Raw genomic sequence first — 17,039 nt, forward strand, 5'->3', positions numbered from 1 at the left:
TTTAACTTTCGTAGCTTACGCGTAAGCTGGAATCACAGTGTTCCAGTAGGGTGTTACCACACCTAAGTTGACTTACGAGAGTGAGTGGGGCGCAGTTAGTGACAGACAATTGGTGCGCTCCGGAGTTTAAAAGCTGTAAATTCAAAAAGCAACAAATGCGTTGTGTCAGAGCTATGGCCCAAATTTTCGCGCGGGGTTCAATGCTAGGATCGATGTGAGGTCGAGTTGGTGTTGTTTCCTTATTAGTATGGAATCACACGTTAACGTTTCTTCCAGCTCCGATAGCGTATGGAGAGTGGGAAGAATGATTGCTTGAATAGCTCTGTGCTTGGTGTAATAGCTCTAATCTTGTCTTCACGGACCATACAGGCGCGGTACATACGAGGATGAAGAATGTCCCTATAATCGTCGCTCGATACTGGTTCCCGCACCTTTGTAAGCAGGCTTTCGCGAATTAATTTCCATGTACCTTCGAGTTTCTGCAAATTCAGCTTTTTCAACATTTCCGTGATGCTCTACAGTGGGTAAAATCTGATATCACCTTTGTAAGCAGGCTTTCGCGAATTAATTTCCATGTACCTTCGAGTTTCTGCAAATTCAGCTTTTTCAACATTTCCGCGATGCTCTACAGTGGGTAAAATCTGATATTCGTGCCGACCTCTTTGTATACGCTCAAAGTCCCCCGATAGCCCAGTGTGTTTTGGGTCCCACACACATGAGCAATAATCTGAAATCGGTTTGCACAATTGATTTGTAAGTAATCTCCTTTGTGTAGTGATTGAATTTTCCCAACATTTTACCAATGATCCGAATTCTAGCACCTGCTTTACCTACGACTGACCCTATGTAAGAACTCAGTATCATATCCCAACAAACTGTTCCCTGCAGGTACCTAGATGAGTGAATCCAACCATGACTTACTAATGGTATGGTTCTAGAATATAGGGTGGTTCAAAAAGAAAGAACAGATTACAGTTGTTCGTTAGAGACTATGAAAGAGAGAAACACATTACGGATGTCACTGGATAGAGAAAGGTTCAGGGTTTTACGTTCGTTCAGACAACATACCATACACTTAACATGGACACCATGGGTTACTCGAGAAACATCCACACGATACCCAATTTCATTCCACACATGTATCAACAGGTCCCTGTTTACTGAATCGACGGTCTCAACATTTCGATTTCTGAGCTCTTGAAGAATAGCTGCCATAGGTGCGACAAAACTCCATCTTTTATGTACACCCACAGAAAAAAAATTGCAAGGTGTCAGGTCTACGGAACAGGGAGGCCAAAACTAATGAAAAATCTTTTTGTTCACCTCTTCGAATCAAACGTAGTGGAATGGTGTTGTTAAGACAACGGCCTCACCTCAAGGTAAACGTGAGGCGGGGCACAGTCATGCATAAAAATTAAATCATTGGAATCTTCGGGAAGCTAAGGAAACAATCGACTTTACAGCATGTCCAGGTATGACATTCCTGTCATTTGCTTCTTTTTGACTCATCCGGTACTGCATTTTTTCGTTTCATGAAGTGTACAATTTCGTATTTCTGAACTTTTAAATCATGCTGCCAATCCTCGGACTGCTTCGAAATAATCTTATCAAGATCTGATCGAATATTTGTACTTTTTTTTTTGTTGGTAGACCGTACTTCATTATAGGCAACTGCACGATACTCAAAAGTCCGAGCTTACTCTTAATGCTGGCTCTCAAACATTAAATATACCACATGAACAGTAAAGGTCCCACCACACTTCCCTGAGGCACACCTGATGTTACTTCTACATACGTCGATGACTCACCATTTAAAGTAATCTGTGTCCTCCCTGCCAATAAATCCTCTTTACTCGTACACTCACAGATATACCGCTCTCTCGACAACAGTCGTAGGTGCGGTAGCTAAATGCTTTCCGGAAATCAAGAAATACTGCATACAACTGACTGACCCGAGCCACGTGTTTCAGGATATTACGCGAGAAAATATCCCACAACAGAATCAGAAATATCGTGCAGAGCGTCCCGTTAACCTTGCCTGGGCAGGGCGCAGCGCCCAGCTCGCCAGCCGCGCCATCGATTCGCACTGGGAGAACCCCGCGCGGTGCGCGCTTCCAGCCGCTGGCCAGCTCATCGTGCACGCAAACCATGGCGCCACACCCAGACCTGCCACGGCTACTATGAAAACGCGACGCCAATTATGATGGTATTCGCTGTCTTCTTCGGTCTACGGAATGGTTTGATGCAACTATTCACGTTAGACTATCTTGCCTCTTCGTCTCTGCATAAGTGAACAGCAGCTTGTATGGGTCACTTAAGCTATAATTGGTATAAAAATTTCGTCTTTGTTTTGAAATAAGGACTAACTGTATAAAATCATTACTTGGACATTTGTTTTGGTATACTCGGCGAAAAAATGATTTCAGATCTAAACGACATGCACCAACAAAAGAAATTCGTGATGTTAAAAAAGGCGTCGGTTACTATGGGCCACAGAACAAAATATAGGTTCTTAAATAAAAAAGGTGGTTCACAAGCAAATCTGTTTATACATAGACGAGTAAAAAATTGCAACACAAAAAACAATTAATGTACAGTAATGAAATTTCGGGAATACATTTGTCTCGGTAACATATTTAAGTGATTAACATTGCATGATAACAGGCTAATGTAAACGCGAGATAAGCCATGCAAATGTGTAATACTGGTTTGTTAATAACTGCAGTAACCGGCAGAATGTTCAGTGCAAGCATTCAAACTTTTAAGTATTGTGTTCTACAGGTGCTGGATGTCAGTTTGTGGGATGGAGTTCCATGCCTGCTAAACTCGGTAAGTAAATACAGGGACAGTTTGTGCTATTTGTCGATAAAGCCGATGATGCCCCATATTTGCATTACACACAGACCTAGTGATCGAGCAGAGCACGGCAACATGTTGACATTCTGCAGAGGATGTTGAGTTACAACAGTGGTATGTGGGTGAGCGTTATCCTGTTGGAAAACAGCCCCCCTGAAATGCTGTTCATCAATGGCAGCACAACAGGTCAGATCACCAAACTGACGTTCAAATTTGCAGTCAGTTTGCGTCAAATAACCATTAGAGTTCTCCTGCTGTCATACGAAATCGCACCCCGGACTGTAACTCCAACTGTAGGTCCAGTGTGTCTAGCACGCAGACAGGGTGATTGGAGGGCCTCAACTGGCCCCCTCCTAACTAACATGCAGCCATCACTGGCACCGAGGCACAACCAACTTTCATCGGAAAACACAACAGACCTCCACCCTCCCCTCCAGTGAGCTCTCGCTGGACACCAGTGAAGTCGCAAATGGCAGTGGTTTGGGGACAGTGGAATGTAAGCTACAGCGCGTCCTTGAAGTAACTGATTTGTAACAGATCGTTGTGTCACTGTGGTGCCAACTGCTGCTCGAATTGATGCTGCAGCTGCAGTACAATGCGCCAGAGTCATACTCCGGACACAATGATCTTCCTTCTCGGTAGTGCGTCCACATCCGGCGCCCGGCCTTGTTGCGAGCGTATACTCTTGTGGCCACCGCTGCCAACAGTCAAGTTCAGTGGCTACATGCCTGCCAAGTCTTTCTGCAGTATCGCACAAGGAACATACAGTAGCTCATAATCCTGTCGCACAACTTCGTTCAAACTCAGTGAAGTGTCTTTATCGCCTTAAAGGCATTCTTGACTAACAACTCACTACGTCCAATCTCAAAGTTCACTAATGCTCACGACCGTTACGGCGTGTATTTAAAGCATACCTGAAATGCATCCTCATAGCAGCGCTAACGGCTCCACTCTCACGTGACTGGCGCGAAATTTGAATAGCGGCCCATACTTCTCGCCGTTTCCCTAAGCACTGTAACCAAATCAATCTGAATCCGCTTACCGTATTCGATCCCTGGTGTCCCTCGAGATGTGTCCTACCAACTGATCCCTACCCTTCTTTCCGTGTAGTTGGGCCACATATTTCTTTTTGCTCCAATTTCCATCCAGTACCTCTATATACCTATCGAATCTTCAGCATTATTCTGTAGCACCACATTTAATCAGCTTCTCGGGGAAGAGGAGGGGCGGGGCAGAGGGGGGAGAGAGAGGGGGAGGGAGAAGGGGGGAAGGGGGGAGAGAGAGAGAGAGAGAGAGAGAGAGAGAGAGAGAGAGAGAGAGAGAGAGAGAGGGAGAGAGGGAGAGAGGGAGAGAGAGAGAGAGAGAGAGAATGTAGTGCAAAGTACCTAAAGGCGGGAGCAGTCTAGCAACATATGGATAACTATGAGGGGGGCCCCACAACTACAAATGAAGGACGGCTCATTATCGAGTAAGAAACCATAGATCAACCTGGTAAGGCCGATACGATGATTGCGAAGGATGGTAGACGCCTACCAGGAGATGTGGAAGGAAGAACGCCACATGCTGGGAATCCCCTTAATCACACGAAGTTTGTTAGATAGTGGGGTGGCTCCTTAAGAGTCAGCCCACGACTAAGCAGAAAGGGATTTGACATGAAGCCGCAAATCCTCCTCTGGAGGGGTGGACAGAGAAACTGGAAACTCATTAGCATGGATACCCTCGTGGCCAGGATCCTAAACTAGATCAGCCAAACAAACAACACGGTCAAGATCGGCGAGACGTTTGTGGGTGGTAGAGACCGTGGAATGTCAGGAAAAACGCTGGACGATAGCCTGAAGGTCACTCATCGAGTCCATACATAACGAAATTGGATGAGGGAGGACCGTTTCATAATGCAGAGGGCCCTGTAAATGACTACCTGTTCCACAGTAAACACCCCATACGTGGCAAGCAAGAGATGGTTTACTGTGCCAACAGAAGGTGTGGAGTGCCTGATCCCATGTGATCAGCAGATGTAGGGTCCTCTGTGTAGAAAACAATAGCATCCTGAACTTCCCATAAGAGACAGCACAACAAAGAATGTAACACCATTGGAGCGATGAAGGCTTACGGACCCCAGGAGAGAGCCATCGAAATCCGAGATGGAGGATCTGAGAGTAGGAGTGAGGGGGTTCAGGAGAGAATGTGGGGAAAAGGATAAAAAGAGAAGATAGACATCATGGCGGAGAGAAGTGAGGCGAAACCCACTAGTAAGCTCATTCGAGTTTGGGCTGCAGGCAGGTGACGTCCTGAAGCTGCGAGAAGAATAGAACAGAACAGCAGGGGTGATCAGGGAAAAAGCTGATAGCAATGGCATAGGAAACTGAGAGCTGGGACTGCCAAACCAAAAGGGGGGAGGGAGATCCCAGTGTCAACCAGAAGACTATCGACAGGGCTAGTGCAAAAGGCACCTGTGGCCAATTGGATACCATGATGGTGGACTGGGGCCAAGAGGAGCCATGTGGAATGGGCAGCTCAGCCATGAACTTGAAAACCATAGTTCACATGGGACAGAACAAGGCCCAATAACAGTCATATAATCCGCACCCAAAGAGGTGTGGACAAGGAGGCAAAGGACGTTAAGGACACGATCTCAGAGATAGATAGGGGCCAATCAGTGCGATTGAAAGCCTAGCTGGATAATTTGGCCATTGGGAGGTGGGAAGGGAAAGAGAGAATCAATGGGAAGTGGATACTACCACAGAGGTTATTATGAAGCAACCTGCGTAATGAAGGGAGAAGGGGAGGAAAACTAAGAGAAGGATCAATGGCAGAGAAAGTGCCATAAGTGGCACTAAAATGGGTAGGGGAACCATTATTAAAAAGACGCAGGTCGTGATCTGCAAAAAACCTGTCATCAGGAGACGCCTACTCGACAAAAAAGGACTGCCCACCAGGAGCGATGAGCATTAAAATCCCCAAGGAAGAGGATGGGAGAGAGGAGTTGTTGAAGGAGGGCAGTATGGATGTATGGCGTTAAATGGACCAAACTACAAGGCCCATCAGTCCCTTAAACCTTTGTGTTTCGTCCCAGGAACAGTCCCCAGAGAGGAAGGATAAAAAAAAATTCCAGTGCATTCGACTGTATCTGAGAATCAAGAAAACCAAGAGAGAGAGGCAACCAGAATTGAGAGAGGGGTAAAAGGGCATAAGTGGGAGAGCTGCCCTGGCCAGAGAGTAGCTGGAGGCCTCTTGAGACACGTCCATGTGACTGGAGGCACACCACCTGCATTTGATCCCTGCTTCCACACACTCCATTACCACAAGTAAACGAGCTACATGGACAAGATAAAACCTCAGGAAAGAGTAAAATGACGACACGTGTGAGACGAATCAAAAAGGTGGGAAGGGCAGGAGCCAGGCCGGACTACCGAGGAAGGGCAGCCATCGGCCCCTTGGGTCAGGGCAAGTGACGGGGACCAATCCTTCAAGCGACTGACAAGACTAATGTGCCCTACGTCAGAGAGAGGAGTAAAAACCACTTTCACAGGTTAAACATAGAATCAGATCAGCCGCTTTTCGGGCAGTCCAGACGGATATGCGCCACCGTCAGACGGGAATCACGCCAACAGAAGGGTGGGTCCTCACGTCTGAGTGTGGCGTTTATGACACATCACTGTTCACGTTTATTATATTTTTGTTGCTGTGTTTTAATGCACAGTATGGGAAGATTTTGTTACGTAATGCTAGCGTGTACGTAGGATCACAAAGCAGACTAGTCAAATGACGTGCCAGATGGTATCACAGCGCGAGAACGGCCGGGCGAGCAAAAGAGGTATCATACTGAACAGAGAGACAGTGGGGATTCACCTACTACGCTGGGCGCCAAGAAATAAATCTTTTATTGTTTACATTTATTGTTTAAATATCATCATAAAGCTCCAACTGTGCTGATGACATTACTTGCACTGAGAAATTGTTAACAATAATTTCAGTATCACTCAATTCACCAGGAAACGCTAATTACAAATTTTAATTACTGTCAGTGCAAAATTGATGGAAGTGATGGACCAATCACAAGTGATCACTGAGAGGGCAAGCTCCAAACTGCTAAGATAGCGCACTAGAAGTCTATGATCGGTTTCTGCGGAGGTTATACATGAATCCATGTATAAAATCAGATGTCACGTAAAGCCAAAACAGTTTGTTGAAAAATTGCCTCGGATAACGTTCTTCTTGGTTGGTTGTCTTAATGACATGTGCGCGCGCGCGTGTGCGTGTGTCCAGAAGGCGAAGGGGAAGAGTTTGTGTGGGTTTTTTATTATCTTACAATGTCTCTTATTAAGTCTAGTAAGGAGCCTGTGCTGATGTGTCTATGTTCGTTTATCAGATGTTTGTTTTCTGCGGTGGCTTCCTGTGTGCGGAAGTTTTCTTGCGTTTGTATAAGATGACAATAATGAGTATAAGCAACATTGATAAACATGTTATACAACGCAAGAAAACTCCCACACTCAGAAAGCCATCGCAGGAAACAAACATGTGATGAACAAAGAGAAAACAAACATGTGATAAACGAACATGCACACATCAACACAGGCTCCTTACTACACTTAATAAAATAAATGGTAGGACACTAAAACACACACACACACACACACACACACACACACACACACACACACACACACACAGATCACAGATATTTCAATAATTACACTCGAAAGTTTGGCAATAACATTCGATCTTTGGCAAAAACATCTGACAGTCGGCAACTGAAACCAAAACATTGCATCGAAACAAGTGTTCAGTTCATAGTGCTGTGGAATGTAGGGAAAAAACCGCAAATTGCCATTTATAACAACAACAACAACACCAAAAATGTAACAGGAGCGTAATATGTAGGAAATCGCCCACGCAACCTTTAAGTACAGTTCAAAACATTACTTCTTAATAGGAAATACCAACCACCAGAACTGTTTATAACCTATAGGTACAGTGACCAAAATGTAAATTAAATAGCAAACATCTGTACATAGTCCAGGCCACTGATGATGCCTTTCAGAAAATAAAGGTGAAATGCGTGTGGCACTAAAATTGTGTTTTATTCACTTGCTGTCAGACGGTCCATAAGTAAAAATTATCAATATACCGTAAAAAGTGAAATCTAGTGGTATCCCAATACTCCGGAATTTCAGTGTTAATAGCATTGAATACTTTCTCATTTCCAACTTTGTTATGCAATGTTTACTGCATGCAGCAGAGCCTACGGTAAGCGGAGAAGAAACCAACTGGGATGACAATTACACCTTTACATGACGAGGGGTATTCAAGTTGTCTCTAGATAGCTACGGGTTTGTTAAACCTGGGGCATTTTTTGTGGGAAGTGTTCCATTCAGGAACCCACTGTGTATTTGAGGGTAACAGTTTCCATCATCTGGGAATTTTTATTGATGTACTCTCATGAGTACTTTACAGGAGAATGTGGCCGTTGATCAGCCACGTGTGGCTAATGTACAGCCAAAAGAGGACAGCAATACAATGCAAAGACAAACGGAAGACTACCACATGGTCATGGTCTCTCGTGGTTAGCAGTTTATTCAGGGAAATCAGGGCATACCAGTCACCATTTCAAGCCTCCAACAACAGATGGTACAGATTTGACCGAAGGTTCGGTTCCATTACCCCCATCTCCACAGTCAACTGCCAACCAGGCAGCATGTTCGTTCTCTGGAATCCTAGCATCACAAGGGATCCACACAAAGACGACCGATCGTTCAGTGTGGTGGCAGTCATATAAGAGATCATGGACAGTCACAACCAATGGGTGTTGAGGATAGCATTGGTCACAAGCCGGATGCCTACTCAAGGAGTCGCCACCAATTAACTATGACTCACCATTGGATGAACAAATGTGGATGAACAAATGTGGATGAACAAATGTGGATGAACAAATGTGGATGAACAAATGTGGATGAACAAATGTGGATGAACAAATGTGGATGAACAAATGTGGATGAACAAATGTGGATGAACAAATGTGGATGAGGCCTCGAGCAATGGCTACCAATTCTGCAGTGAATACACTGCATCTGATAGCAGGGACCACAGTTTGCTGCATCTTGCACGTATGTAGGAAAAACCTGTTTGTCTGTCGAACATAAAGGCGTTAGTCTATAACACGTCTGAGCCCAGAAATTCTTGAAGGAGGTCCCTCAACAGGAGGCGAAAAACCATAGTGTCTGCCGAGTCTGTCAGTCCAATGGAGAGATCGGTGTAGGTCCGAGGACCAAGTACACACCACAGGGATGCACACTGTTGCACACGAAAGATGGAGTTCAGAGCAGAGACTCTTTATGAGAACTGCAATCTTGACTCCACACCTTGGCATGTGTTGTGGGAGGTAGAACCCCCTACCAGCAAAAAGGACACAGTAGTTGGGTGCTCGGGACAGCAGCAATGTGTATTGCATTGCTGAGCAACAGTTGCTGGCGCCAAATCTCCAAGGGAGGGACGCTAGCCTCTGCGAGTAGGCTTTTCATAGCGCTGGTCTGAGAGGCACCTGTCGCAATTGAAACACCACAAGGTGTATCAGTTCACGCATCTGCAATGCTGAGAACGATGCTGAGTCATACACCACGCTCCCATAACCAAGACACGACAGGATCAAAGCCTTGTAGAGCCGCAAAAGTGTAGAGTGGTCTGCATCCCAGCTGGTGTAACTGAGACAGCGAAGAGTATTGGGGTGCAACCAGCATAGTCGCTTAAGCTGGTGAATATGGGGAAGCCACGTCAAATGGGCATCAAAGATCAATCACAAAAAAAAGAGTGCACCACATTGAACAATTGGTCATCGAGAGTTCTTGTTGGGGATGGACAGTACCAAGGCAACAGAATTGTATGACACACGTTTGGTGACGGAAAACTGAAAGACTTGTCTGAGAGCCCAGGACTAAACTTTTCATATGGCACCCTGCAGACGGCAGTCAGCAACACCCACAGCTGAGGAGCAATAGTAGATGCAAAAGAAATCAGTATACAGGGAGACAAACTATAGACCCCCACACCTTAACTGAGACCATTCACAGCCACTAGAAAAAGAGGCACACTCAATACAGAGCGCTGTGGTACTCCATTATCTTTCATACGGGGAGTACTATGGGACACACCCACTTGAACCTGGGGAGTATGGCATGACAAGAGACTCCGGGCCAAAATCGGAAATTGACACTGTGATCCCCAATCGTGAAGGGTAATTAGGATGTGGTGATGTCATGTGGTGTCATATGGCCTATGCAAGGCAAAGAAAACAGTGCTAAGATGATAATGCCAGGGAAAAGTTAGCCAAATAGCAGTCTACTGGCAGACCAAATTGCTGGCAGTAGAAAGGCCTTGTCAAAAACCTCACTGGAACTCAGCTGTAGACCACTAGTCTCAGGGCACCAACACAACCGTCGGTTCACCATAAGTTCGAACAACTTTCAGAGAACATAAGTGAGACTAATTTGGCGATATCTGTCCATATAAAGGGGATATTTACCAGGTTTCAGATCTGGGATGATCACCTTTTCTCGTCACTGAGAGGAAAGCTCACCCTTGCTCCAGATATGGTTGAAAATGGCAAGGATGTGATCCTAGCAGTCCACTGTCAAATCTTGGAGCATTTCACTGTGGGTGCAGTCTGGCGCTGGAGGAGTGTCAGGGCAAAGGGCTGGGACACAGTGGAATTCACACTCACTGGACAGATAAGGTTCAATGCGACATGTAGCAAATGGTAAAGGAAGTCGCTTTACCTGATGTTTGAGGACACGAAATGCAAGCTGATTATTCTCAGACGCAGACGCTCAAGCATAATGAAAAGCAAAATGTTTGGCAACAGCGTCTGGATCAGAGTAGACGATACCAGGTACACCAGCAAGATACTAGTGTGCAGAGAGGCGTCTAATCTTTGCCCAAACCTGCGAAGGAGGGGTATGTGGTCCAACTGTAGGAACATACCGTTCCCAGCATTCTCGTTTCTGTTGCTGTTGTACGAGGTGGCGGATTTGTTCAAATGGCTCTGAGCACTATGGCACTTAACTGCTTAGGTCATGAGTCCCCTAGAACTTAGAACTACTTAAACCTAACTAACCTAAGGACATCACACACATCCATGCCCGAGGCAGGATTCGAACCTGCGACTGCAGCGATCGCGCGGTTCCAGACTGTAGCGCCTAGAACCGCTCGGTCACAACCGTCGGCGCTGATAGATTGGTTGCAGTTGTGTTCTGGGCAACCGGGGATTCGAATTTGAGCCCTCTGCTTACTAGGCAGATGCTCTAACCACTTAAACCACCCAGACACTTTCGAAACAGCGCCTAATACATAAAACGTTTTAGACATAAAATGTTCAATTTTGACAGTTTTTTTAACTACAGTTTTTGCTAGGTTTGTAAGTGAAATTCTGAATTTGAGTTCGTTTTGCCCATTTTACAGCAGCTTCCACACAATGAAAAGGTCAATTTGCCTATAATACATTTTACCTACAGAAAACCGTATGCACCATTTCCAAGAATTAATGTCTGAACGGTATGTGTGAAGAACCCTATATATAAATATATCATAGGAAAGGGTGTGGGGTGGGGGCTGCGAGATCAGCACTATGTAGAGTATGCTCAAGAATTCTATTTGAGCTGCAGTAGATTACAAACAATAAACATATTTTTTCGTTGATTTGCTGAAGCGTTGCTCTGACGGAACACTCAATTCTTATGAGCTGGTCCCGGAAGATGGCTTGAAGAAACTATTTATGTTTGGCTTGCACAATTCCCTATGACACTTCACGAGGAGCTCCACTCTCATATTCAGACTGCCAGTTTCATTCGGATATGTAGTTAAAATGCCAGAATTTGTTGCCTGAACAATGTAATACATACAGAGAAATGAAGGCTCAGGGATTTCTTCTTTCACGTACCCGCATCCAAAAATACACCACCTCCTAGTTTTTTGTACTTCCAGAACATTCTTTTTTCAGTGACAGGAGTATCCGGGGTCAGGGATTTTGTCTGCCTCGTGATGACGGGGTGTTGTGTGATGTCCTTAGATTAGTTAGGTTTAAGTAGTTCTAAGTTCTAGAGGACTGATGACCATAGATGTTAAGTCCCATAGTGCTCAGAGCCATTTGAACAGGAGTATGATGCACAGAGCTGATTGAGTTTTCGAGGCCGACATTAAGCAATAAACAATCTCTAAGCCTTCTAATTACGCATTAAATTAGTGCAGTGTGTCTATTTGACATTGTGTGTGAAGTTCACTCCAATGTTCCTTCGGATATGCGTGCATCTCAGAAGGAATATTGCAACGAACTGTACACTGTGAAATACAGCCAAGGCTGACGAATGAGTGTCTCCCTCAGCGGGAATCACATAATTATGTGAGCACTATGTGAAGCAACATTGGTATATATGGAAGTTTGGCTTCATCCGTGAAGCATGCTCAGATAGCTAGAGCGATTACGACGACCGCTCGCGTAAAGCGGGAAATCCGGGTTCGACTCCCGGTATGGCACAGATTTTCATTTGTACTACCAAACCGTATAACTGTGGTAGTACCGTATTAGCAATATGTGAACACATTTCATGCCTTTTGATTATGGTTCAGTATCGCAGACATGGGGTTCCACTGACTGCTGAGATTTCCTAACGTTAACCAACAATAAAAATTATAGTGCTAAACCGCTTGCAAGTTTTCTTCAGCGTGAGTTTCATTAATTATATCTAATCACGACAAAAGTTAAAGGGTCCTGTTTAGACAGAATTAAACATGTAAAGAATTGGTATCTGACTTATCTATATGATGCAACACAATGTAAACTTTCTTAGTACCCATCAGTTAAGGAATTCTTTCGTGACTTTATGAGTACAATAGCCTCCAATGTAAGTTTGCGTTCTGTTGATAACATTTTATGTACTAAAAACATTTTGAATATAAAAAAGTGATATACTTAATGTTTGTTTCATTTTGTTTTACTTTTTAATTTCAATATAAATGTTAACATTAGAGACTGTAAAATTTTCAAATCTTCGAAGTCTCACTAGAAATCTTTCGCAGTCTGAAAAATCTTTGTTTCAACCGTTGCGAGTGTGCGAACACTTACCGTTCACGTTGCTCTAATTACGTGTCTCCAGACACGCTGAACCAAGCAAGTGACCGAATCCACCCCCCCCCCTTTTTTTTAAACATATCCCAGTAACTTTAATGTTTCGGAACTTTTCGATTATTTATTATATGGGTTTCTTCGGCACAATATTTAGTTGTGTTTTGACGGAAGAAGTAACGACAACGGTGCATGGAATTTCAATCTGCTTCCTATGCACTAGCTTCAGACTAACCATACTTTGTACATTCACCTTTTTTTCCTCCTGCTGGCCTTTCAGGTGAGTAACATCCGGAAGCAGTTTCTATCGAGAATGTCAAAGCTCCCCGCCTGTAATTACTTTTGTGTCTTTATTTTTGTGGTAAGTCAGTCATCACATTGTTGGAGAGCAAATAAAATTTCATAACATTCCTAACTAAAATTGTTAGGTATCAGAAATCTGTGAAAAACAAATCGTGTCCGATAGTATAGTAACACATCACTACTCAATCATTAGAATGAAATAAACTGCATGAACTTACCGGTCATTTAGGATAATGGTTTGTACACCAACAGCGCTTCTCAGTACTTCGGCGGACGGAATACCCGTATCGTTAGCCACCTGAAAGGACAAGTGCAAATGAGTATTTTTTGGTATTATTAGTATCTAGAATTTATAAATTAATTAATCTACGATTAACTAAAAGACTGATATGCTGCGTTCATTAATTTTACTTTAGAAAGGGGATAAACCAGATGTCAATTTTATTAACAATCAGAGGAATTTTCTGCACATGTTAATAGCACAGAAACCTTAGAGACTTTCCACGAACAGCTATAACGCATCACTTGGACCCAAAACGTGTGGGTGTAGAACTGAGGGAGAAACTCCCGTTGAAGTTTAGCATACATCGATAGCCATTGGGATTTGCTGTTTTAAGTGGATTCACATTGTAATGTCACGCGCATGTAGGCGAGCAATTTGAATGTCCAGTATTGGTACGAGGTAAGATGAAATCATTGTATGGCTGAACGCTTGCGGGCCTAGGGTTCAGGGCGCGCAGCGGCCGGTCCGCCTACGTGACTGGTACGGGCGAGTCCAGGTACAGAAAGGCGAGCAGCGTCGCCGGAAATGGGTAAATCCCAAAGCTGTGAATTTGGACGGCTGTTGTTCGCATGGCCTTTGTGTAGGAGACATACAAAAAATGGCGGAGTATCAGACAGGCTGAAAGATGGCTTCTTACAGCTCTTTAAGAATGCAGTCAACTACATTGGCTATCTCAGAAAAAATGAGGCGCATTCAGTGACCTCAATATCTTCAAAATTACAGAAATTAATATTTCACAGCGAATAAACATCTTCACAATAAATCTCTGAATTATTAACTTAAATGTTTCAGGCAGTTTCAACAAAAAATATCTCAGTAAAATTGCACACGATAGCTATCATCCCTGAAAGCCACTTATCTCTATCGGTTTTATTTATTAACATATTATTGTCTTTTATATATTTTTTATTATACAAATATCTTTTAGATCTTTGTACTTTCCGCAATTACATAGCAAATAAATACAGCATGACTGCATCACACATTTTCGTCCTTATGTAGTCATTTAATGAACAGTTTACTATTGGCCAGTAACTTCATTTAAATCTTGACTGCAAGTGCTACAAAAAAAAAAACTGTGCTAATTTAAAAGCGGTTAATCGCATGCAGCCGCACGGGATTAGCCGAGCGGTCAATGCGCTGCAGTCATGGACTGTGCGGCTGGTCCCGGCGGAGGTTCGAGTCCTCCCTCGAGCACGAGGGGAAAACGACAGTCTGAACGAACTCTAATTTCCCTTATCTTTCAATAGTGATCACTGCGCGATTTTAAAGTTGATAGTAATAAGACATGCTCTACATATTCGGCTAAGATCGGATTTCAGAATTTACTGAGCAGCCCCTTCCATTTAGCGCGTCATCGGTCCCTAAGCGTACACACTGCTTAATCCAACTTAAACTAACTTACGCTAAGAACGACACACACACACACACACACACACACACACACCCATGCCCCAGGGAGGACTCGAACCTCCGACGGGGGCAGTCGCGCGGACCGTGACAAGACGCCTGAGACAGCTCGGCTACCCCGCGCGGCCTATTACTTACATTTACTGTAAACGATCTGAATGTAACCGAATTTCTTTAAATATTGTTTTACTATATTAGTTTGGTCCGGAAAGTGGTGAAGACTAGTTAAATCATCTCTGTAGAGCTTAAGACCAATGTATTTTTGTTGCGAATGGCCTTCAGCCAATGGAAAAATACACTAGCGAAAAATTACGGCAATCAAGAGGAGACTAGGAGTTTTCGAATGAAGACCTCACAGCGGAGATTCTAGACACTTAGTTTTGAGTGCTGAAAAAGGCAGACCGGCTTATAGTAACGTGTGCGATTCAGTCGTGTAGATGATTGATTCTGGGCGGCGAACAGCCACTACAATACTCACGAGAGATTTAAATGTGCTCCAGTGTAGAACTCTTTCCGCCTGTGTTACGGAAATGAGGATAGACAGCGTATGCGTTACTAGTCTTTCTGTCGTGTGTGTTAACCTGTAAAACATCATACTGAACTCTTGATGGTTGGTTGGTTGATTTATTTGGGGGAAGGGAACAAACAGCAGGATCATCGGTCCCAACGGATTAGGGAAGGATGGATAAGGAAGTCGGCCGTGCCCTTTCTAAGGAGCCAGCCCAGCATTTGCCTGAAGCGATTTAGGTAAATAACGGAAAACCTAAATCAGGATGACAGGACGCGGGTTTGAACCGTCGTCCTCTCGAATGCGAGTCCAGTATGCTAACCACTGTGCCACCTCGCTCGAAAACTGTTTTGAGCTGGTGATTTGTTTCGTGTATTGTGGTCACGAAATAGACTTAGTTTTCACATATCTTTGATGACTGTTTAGTTTTGGGATCTTGCTACGACTCTCGTAACGCTCTCGACGTAACTTTACTGCATTTAATAAGAGTATTTTCTGTCTATATTTTCAAGGAATATCGGGAGATCACTTCCCGTCTATTTGAGATGTCCTTTCTTGAATAAACACTACCCAACATTATTCTCTGTCCTCTACATAGATTAGAGACTTTAAAACAGAACCGTTGTTATTAAATTATACATTTAACTTTTACTTTGTATTTATGTGTATTTTATTAAGTCTCAATTCTTGCAGGATCACAGCTATAGGTATATACAGAGAATTAGCTGCAGAGCATGAAAGCAGACGTGCGCGGCTCGAGCCTATGACTATATCGAGCTATTCATTTTAAATGGAGCCGTGCATAGCTCAAGTACCTAAAGTACAAGCCACGGCAGGTAAAACTCAATTGATTTGCTCGCTTAGGATGCTATTTACTAGAGCGATTACACTAACAGTAACCGTTGGTACAGTCGTAATATCTACGTTGTTGTTTAGTATTTTAGTGAAGCCTCGAGCGAGAAGCAAAGTCTGAAAATTTCCATGGTCCCACCGGGATTCGGTTCCGCAACTCCCGGTTTCCAGGAACGCGCTTTGACACTAGACCACCAGACCTGACAGAAAACTGCGTTTCGTGCCACAAAAGAAAGGCCCATGATCAATGGGGATTTAAACAGCACGTATTTCGCCTCTCCAGAGAACAGGCTCACGAGTCTTTATAAGAATGAAAACAGAAAGAAATGCAGCCGGTTCCTAATGAGTAGCGACGTATCTTTCCAGTGCTGCAACAGACGTAAATACACTATGTTGTTGCCGTCGTCGTCGTCGTCTTCAGCCCAAAGATTGGGTTGATGTAGCAATTGCCATCTCTGTGTAACTACTGCCACCTACGTCCATCTGAACCTGCTTACTGACTGCCTCCCTTTACAACTTTTACCACCCCCCCCCCCCCCCACCCCCACACACTCCACTCCACTACAGAGATGACGATTCCGGATTTCATTATGGCTTCCTGCAGTCAAGCTTTGCCGCAATTTCTTTCCCCTCTCCCCCCTTTCCCAATTCAATCCAGTACCACCTCCTTACTTATTCCATCCGTCCCTCCCTCCCTCCATCCATTCTGCAGCACC

General features: G+C 44.1%; 1 protein-coding gene across 3 annotated transcripts in view; it reads right to left on the minus strand.

The window, feature by feature from the left end:
• The window catches only part of LOC126297376 (uncharacterized), a 352,843-nt gene that overhangs the window by 261,968 nt on the left and 73,836 nt on the right, over nt 1-17,039 (minus strand). For all 3 annotated transcript variants that reach the window (XM_049988102.1, XM_049988101.1, XM_049988103.1), the window contains exon 2: nt 13,489-13,568. The gene's annotated coding sequence lies outside the window, so the exon portion shown is untranslated. The remainder of the gene's footprint in view (nt 1-13,488; nt 13,569-17,039) is intronic.

The sequence above is a fragment of the Schistocerca gregaria genome, chromosome X (genome assembly GCF_023897955.1).
Source record: "Schistocerca gregaria isolate iqSchGreg1 chromosome X, iqSchGreg1.2, whole genome shotgun sequence".
Lineage (NCBI taxonomy): Eukaryota > Metazoa > Arthropoda > Insecta > Orthoptera > Acrididae > Schistocerca > Schistocerca gregaria.